The sequence below is a fragment of the Ochlerotatus camptorhynchus genome, unplaced genomic scaffold (assembly GCF_037179485.1).
Source record: "Ochlerotatus camptorhynchus isolate MF236.1 unplaced genomic scaffold, CSIRO-AGI_Acam_v1.1 ptg000257l, whole genome shotgun sequence".
NCBI lineage: Eukaryota > Metazoa > Arthropoda > Insecta > Diptera > Culicidae > Ochlerotatus > Ochlerotatus camptorhynchus.
The window spans coordinates 1630989-1636988 of NW_027040747.1; the positions used below are offsets into that span (position 1 = coordinate 1630989).

At 40.8% G+C, this 6000-nt stretch overlaps 1 pseudogene; it reads left to right on the forward strand.

Moving 5' to 3' along the window:
• Positions 1 to 4652: 4652 nt before the first annotated feature.
• LOC135705099 (clavesin-1-like) lies at positions 4653 to 5553 on the forward strand (annotated as a pseudogene).
• The last annotated feature ends 447 nt before the right edge of the window (positions 5554 to 6000 follow it).

Below are 6000 nucleotides of genomic sequence, written 5' to 3' on the forward strand. Positions count from 1 at the left end.
CACCCAACGTCACCGATATATCATCTGAGCTACACCTGTACTACCAAAATGTTCGTGGCCTTAGGACTAAAATTGATCAAGCTTTTCTTACAACCGCCGAATTGGATTACGACGTGTACGTGTTCACAGAGACTTGGCTGGACGATCGTATACAATCTTGCCAGCTATTCAACAACGACTACTGCGTCTATCGCGTTGACCGTTGCGCCTCCAACAGCTTGCGTCGACGTGGCGGAGGCGTACTAATAGCCGTGAAGCGAAAGTACGCTTCTTCAGTTGTCCAGCTTACAAGCAACATTGAGCAGCTGTGGGTGAAAGTCGCTGTTTGTTGGTGCACTGTACATGCCGCCAGATAAAAGTCAGGACCAGAATTTTGTTCAGCTTCATGTAGATGCCATCTTTGAAGCAAACAGACGGCATATCGATATGGGTGAGCTCGTTTTGTTCGGTGATTTCAATTAACCTCGTATGTTCTGGAAAAGTTCAAGCAGTGGATACGCCTTCGCTGATCCGATACTGTCACAGACTTTAATGGCCAGTCAAATTATTCTTGATAGTATGGCATTTCTTGGATTGAGGCAGCTTAATTTAATTCGAAACTGTTCTGACCGAGTACTAGATCTAATATTTTCAAACGATTCAATTATGACTAATGGTACCATAACATTAGCAGCTGAAGAAGTTGTGCCAATTGATCGCTATCATCCAGCTCTCTCTTTCTCTGTGGTTTGTGTGCCTCCTGTATCATTTCATGAAGATGTTGACCTTTCTGAGCGTAACTTTTGTCGAGGGGATTATGATAACTTGAATGAACTGCTGTCGCAAGTTGATTAGTCTGAAGTATACCAACGCCATGACGTCGATAGCACCGTCAGGTCCTTCAATCGTATTTTGCATAATTGCATCATTCAAACTGTACCGTTAGAAAGGCCCCCAAGGAATCCTGCTTGATCCAATGCGCATCTTCGCACCCTGAGTTGACGGCACGCCAAGTTACTGCAGCGATATTGTCGTCAACGATGTTTGTATCTAAAGCACCAGTTTGACGAAGCTAGTCGAATCTATCGTGAATACAATCGTTTTTTGTACAAAATGTACGTTAGATGGAGACAAGATGATCTTCGGCGAAACCCGAAACGGTTTTGGAGCTTTGTAAATTCAAAACGTAAGGAGACCGGATTGCCGACTACGATGCACTTAGGAGATGTTCATGCTCTTTCTGCAGAAGCAAAGTGCGAGCATCTCTCTCAAAAATTTGCTAGCGTGTTTGAGAATCGTATGCCAACTGTGGAAGAGATAGTTGTAGCTGTTGAGCTGGTACCAAGAGACGTGGTGGATCTTGATGTATTCAACATCAACACAGCGACGGTTGAATCAGATCTACAGAAACTTAAGCAGTCTTATCAACCTGGCCCGGATGGCATTCCTTCGTGTGTATTCAAAAAGTGTAGTGCACTTTTGGTTGCTCCTCTTCAAGTAATTTTCAACCAATCATTGCAGCAACAGTGGTTTCCTTCTGCTTGGAAGACCTTCCATATGCTTCCAGTGCACAAGAAAGGTGATAAGTCAGATAACTACCGTGGGATAACTTCGTTGTCAGCTGGATCTAAGTGCCTCGAAATCATCGTCAATGAAGTACTGTTCAGCTCTTGCAGGAACTACATCAGTGCCTCTCAACACGGATTCTACCCCAAACGATCAGTGGACAGCAATCTGTGTGAATTTACCTCTTTTTGCATCGGCACAATGGAGCTCAGGTTGATGCTGTATACACCGACATAAAGGCTGCTTTTAACACCGTGAACCACGATATTCTTCTTGCCAAGCTACTTCGACTAGGCGTTTCCAGCAGAGTATGTAATTGGCTTCGTTCGTACTTAAGCAACAGGCAACTCGTTGTTAAAATTTGATCAACAGTGTCTGCTCCGTTTACTCCGTGCTCTAGTGTGCCTCAAGGTAGCAACCTTGGTCCATTGTTATTCGTATTATATTCCAATGACGTGACGATCCTTTTAGCAAATGGAGGACTGCTGATTTAGCAAACGATTTGAAAATTTATCTCGTAGTACGAAATGAAGCCGATTGCAGGCAACTTCAAGAGTTACTGGATCGATTCGCTCATTGGTGCAACTCCAGCTTCCTCAAAGTGAGTGTATCTAAGTGTTGCATCATCTCGTATCGGCGGTGCAAAAAGCCTATTCTGTACAACTACACGATCGATGGACAGGAACTTGAGCGCGTTGATAAAGTGAAGGGTCTTGAAGTGTTGCTGGATCACCAACTCACATTCAAGATGCATTATTCAGCTGTTGTTGACAAAGCCAACCGTCAAAACTTTGCTTGCGTGCTCTTTATTGCTCTCTAGTTAGATCAATGCTAGAATTTGCATCGGTTGTTTGGTCACCGTATGAAGCTGTGTGGATCTCCAGGATCAAATCTGTGCAACGTAAATTTGTCCGGGCTGCACTACGAAGTCTACATTGGCGTGACCCAGTAAACCTACCGCCTTATGAGCATCGTTGTGCCTTGCTGATTATCGAACCGCTGGCAAATCGTCGTAAGATGGATCAAGCTGTATTTGGAGCTAAGATAGTTAGCGCAGGGATGATAGTTCAGCCTTACTGAATCGTATGAGGATTTATGCCCCAGAGCGAGTGTTGCGGTCACGACAACTAATCCAACCAACTCCGAGGAATACTTTATATGGCTTCAATGACCCTGAACTCTATAAGCAGACGGTTTCAAGAAGGGTATCATGTTTTTGATTTTAATATGTCTACAAACACTTTTAAACAACGTTTACGATCTCTGCATATATTAAATTAAACTATAGGATTAAGAATATTTCATTAGGACCACGATGTCAGATGATAGATAACAATAATAAATAATAAATAAATAATTTGATTTTTTTATAACGATTATCACTGGAGATGCCCATTCACTAAATTTTACTGGGATAGTAACTTTTAGTTTTTCTAAATTATCCAAATAACTATAAGGAACGTCATACGCTTTTTTTGAAAATTGGTTCATCAGTTTTTAAAACCAATTCATTCGCTTGGAATCAATAAGCCAAACGATCGACCCAACCACAAAATGAGGTTCCCTTACGATAGGGTTAAATCATGGTTGCAATGTCAGGTAAAGCTATTGCACAATGGGGAAACTAAAGAGCTTCAAACAATGTCTTCAACCGTAAGTCATCAAGAAATTATTCTATTCGAAAAGTTCAACAACCTATAGTGAACAATCAACCGACGCCACTAATCAAATTGACCGGGCGATGAAAAATTGTAGCCACACAACAGACAATGGAAGCGCATTGATTTAAGCATAAGGCTGAATATTTATCTTGCCCACAAGTCTGCAGTAGAATTTTCGCACTATCGCTATGGTAGTATTAATTTTCCCTTACTCTAGTAACGGTTTACACTTTTACTTAACCAAAATGCCGATAAGGAAAAACCACCATCAACTTTTCTCGCTCCTGAAAGCCATTTGCACTACCCGTCGCGCCGTCCGAACTGCAACTTGCATGATTACAATAACAGATCTTCCATTTACAAATTATAGCAAACCTACACGGAAATATTTCATTCGTAGAAGTGAGGACATAACAGTGACCTAATGAGTGTTTTGTGTGAAATAATAAAAGGAAAACATGTCTCAGAGAAAATCATATTTGAAATTTTTATTTACTCACTACGTCATCTGATGGGTACCGTGCCGATTCAAATTTCGGACACTTAAACTCGAATTTCGGACACTTTTAAAAGTTGATTATCTCGGTCGAATATGATCCACATGTCTTGTAAATTTTAAATTTTTTTGACTAGTGCCCTCCACGATCATCTAACATTATTACTTTGTTTCTAACTGGATGTAATATTTAATTAAAAATGAAAGTGTCCGAAATTTGAATCGTCCGAAATTTGAATCGGAACGGTACATTGAATTTTTCATACAACATAGAAATTCAGACATCATGAAATCATTCTAATTTCTTCTGTTATGCGCCTTTGAGTATGCAATTATAGTATGGTTGATTACAGTTAGACCTGAGCGTCGCTGCCGATCAACTGCTGCGCGCCGCCGGATAAAAATCAAACTTGCCGTCGTTGGTAAAATGTATGTCATGCCGGTGATTTTTTGTACTTTTTATATTTATTGGAGAACTGGGGATCAAATGAACACCGTAATCAATTTTACCGTTTTCTCGTTTATAATCCAATAAAATGATGGACGTATTGCGTAGAGCAAAGCTACAAATCATATTCGAAACAGTAGACAATAGAAAAGTATCAAAAACCTAGGGGCACACAATAACCTTTAGCTCCAACGCAGGCAACGGCTGTAATTGAATTAATTCCATTAACTACTGCTTTAATTACATTAATTATACAATGTAGAACATTAACTACGTTTTAACTCCATTAATTACAGTTGAAATTTCGTAATTTAAGTACAAATTACATTTTCAATTGGCCATTGTTTGGAAACGAAAAGTTGAAGTTTTACCTGAATTTTACAACTGGAAAAAATACTGCTTGGCATTGAATGGGATTCAATAAATTACTGATTTAGGTTGCCAATCGAGCTCAGTCGTTTACTCAGTTCGAACGCAAACAGTGAAACAAATTTCATCGAACATGACGGAAGGAATAGGACATCATTTCAAAGTTCCAAGTTGCATAAAAGCACCGGAAATGTAGGTACGACGATGAGACGCTTGAGTTGGACCCCATTTACGAGGCACTGGTAAAAGAACTCGAAGAAGATGAGAACATTCGTAAGCAAAGCATCCAGCAGCTTCGCGAGTGCACCGTTTCTGCTAAGATTCCTTCGAACCAATAAGTATTCACTCCTGAAATCGGCTAGATGCTGGAGAGCTTTCTGGCATGCAGAACCGTCCACAAGGATTGGTTGCGCGGTTTGGTTGTCGATGATCCTGGCTTAAGTCGGTTGACCGACGGTGAATATTTATTTTCGCTGCCGCAGAGGGTGGTGTTCTTTAGTTGTTCGAGTGGATTCGATCCAAACAGGTCGACGATGACCAGCGTGATTAAGGCATTTCATATGATTGGAGAGATCTATTACGAAACAAATGAAATTCAGTGTGCGGGGTGTGTTATGATTGTCGATATGGAGAAGATTGATATGACCGTGCTAGGAATGCTGAGCGTCCAGGACATCCGGACGTCGGTGGACCTGTTTAGCAATGCTTCCACAGTGCGGCTTCAGGAGATGCACTTTGTGAACACTCAGAAGGTGGCGAGAACGGTGGCCAATATGGTATTGCAGTTGATTAGTGAGAAGGTAGAGTGTTTGTAAGTTGTTCATGTTGAGATACAAGTAAAGATTTTGAAAATTCTTTTTATTATTTTTCAGTGCCACTCGTCGGTGGAAAGTCTTCACGCCAATCGAATGCTGCCGAAGGAGTTTGGTGGAACGATTCCGGCATCTGAAATGGTTGCTAAATACAAGGAAACGTGTCGGAAAATGAGTCCGCGTTTGCTGGCACTAGATACGATGGAACTCGAAGTCGAATGAGACAGACACGTAATGTGGAAGGAGTGGAGTAATAGGTTCATTCCGGAAGCTAGAGGTTGATTAGTGCATTTTCAGTTTTGTTCTGCATCGCAGCAAATGACGAGGGGTTGTGTAATACTATGGAATAAATAAATAACTATCACATTGAATTCAGTTTTAACACTGAATAAACACTTCAAGTTTTGTTTTTTCAACCACCGTCGTCATCAGAAAAACGATTGATCTGAACACTTAAAACCATGCTGTTGCAAAACGGCTAACCAAAAATTAATTCTTCAAGATCTATCACTAGTTCCATGTTTTTGAACACGCAAGGTCTCTGAAATAGATGCAACACATGGGTGAACAGCACCTAAACCACCATGCATTTTGACATTTTTGCTTCTTATCAAATGTGTAAAAAACCAAACCATCGCGAGACTTACAACCAGCTATAGAAAGTGGACG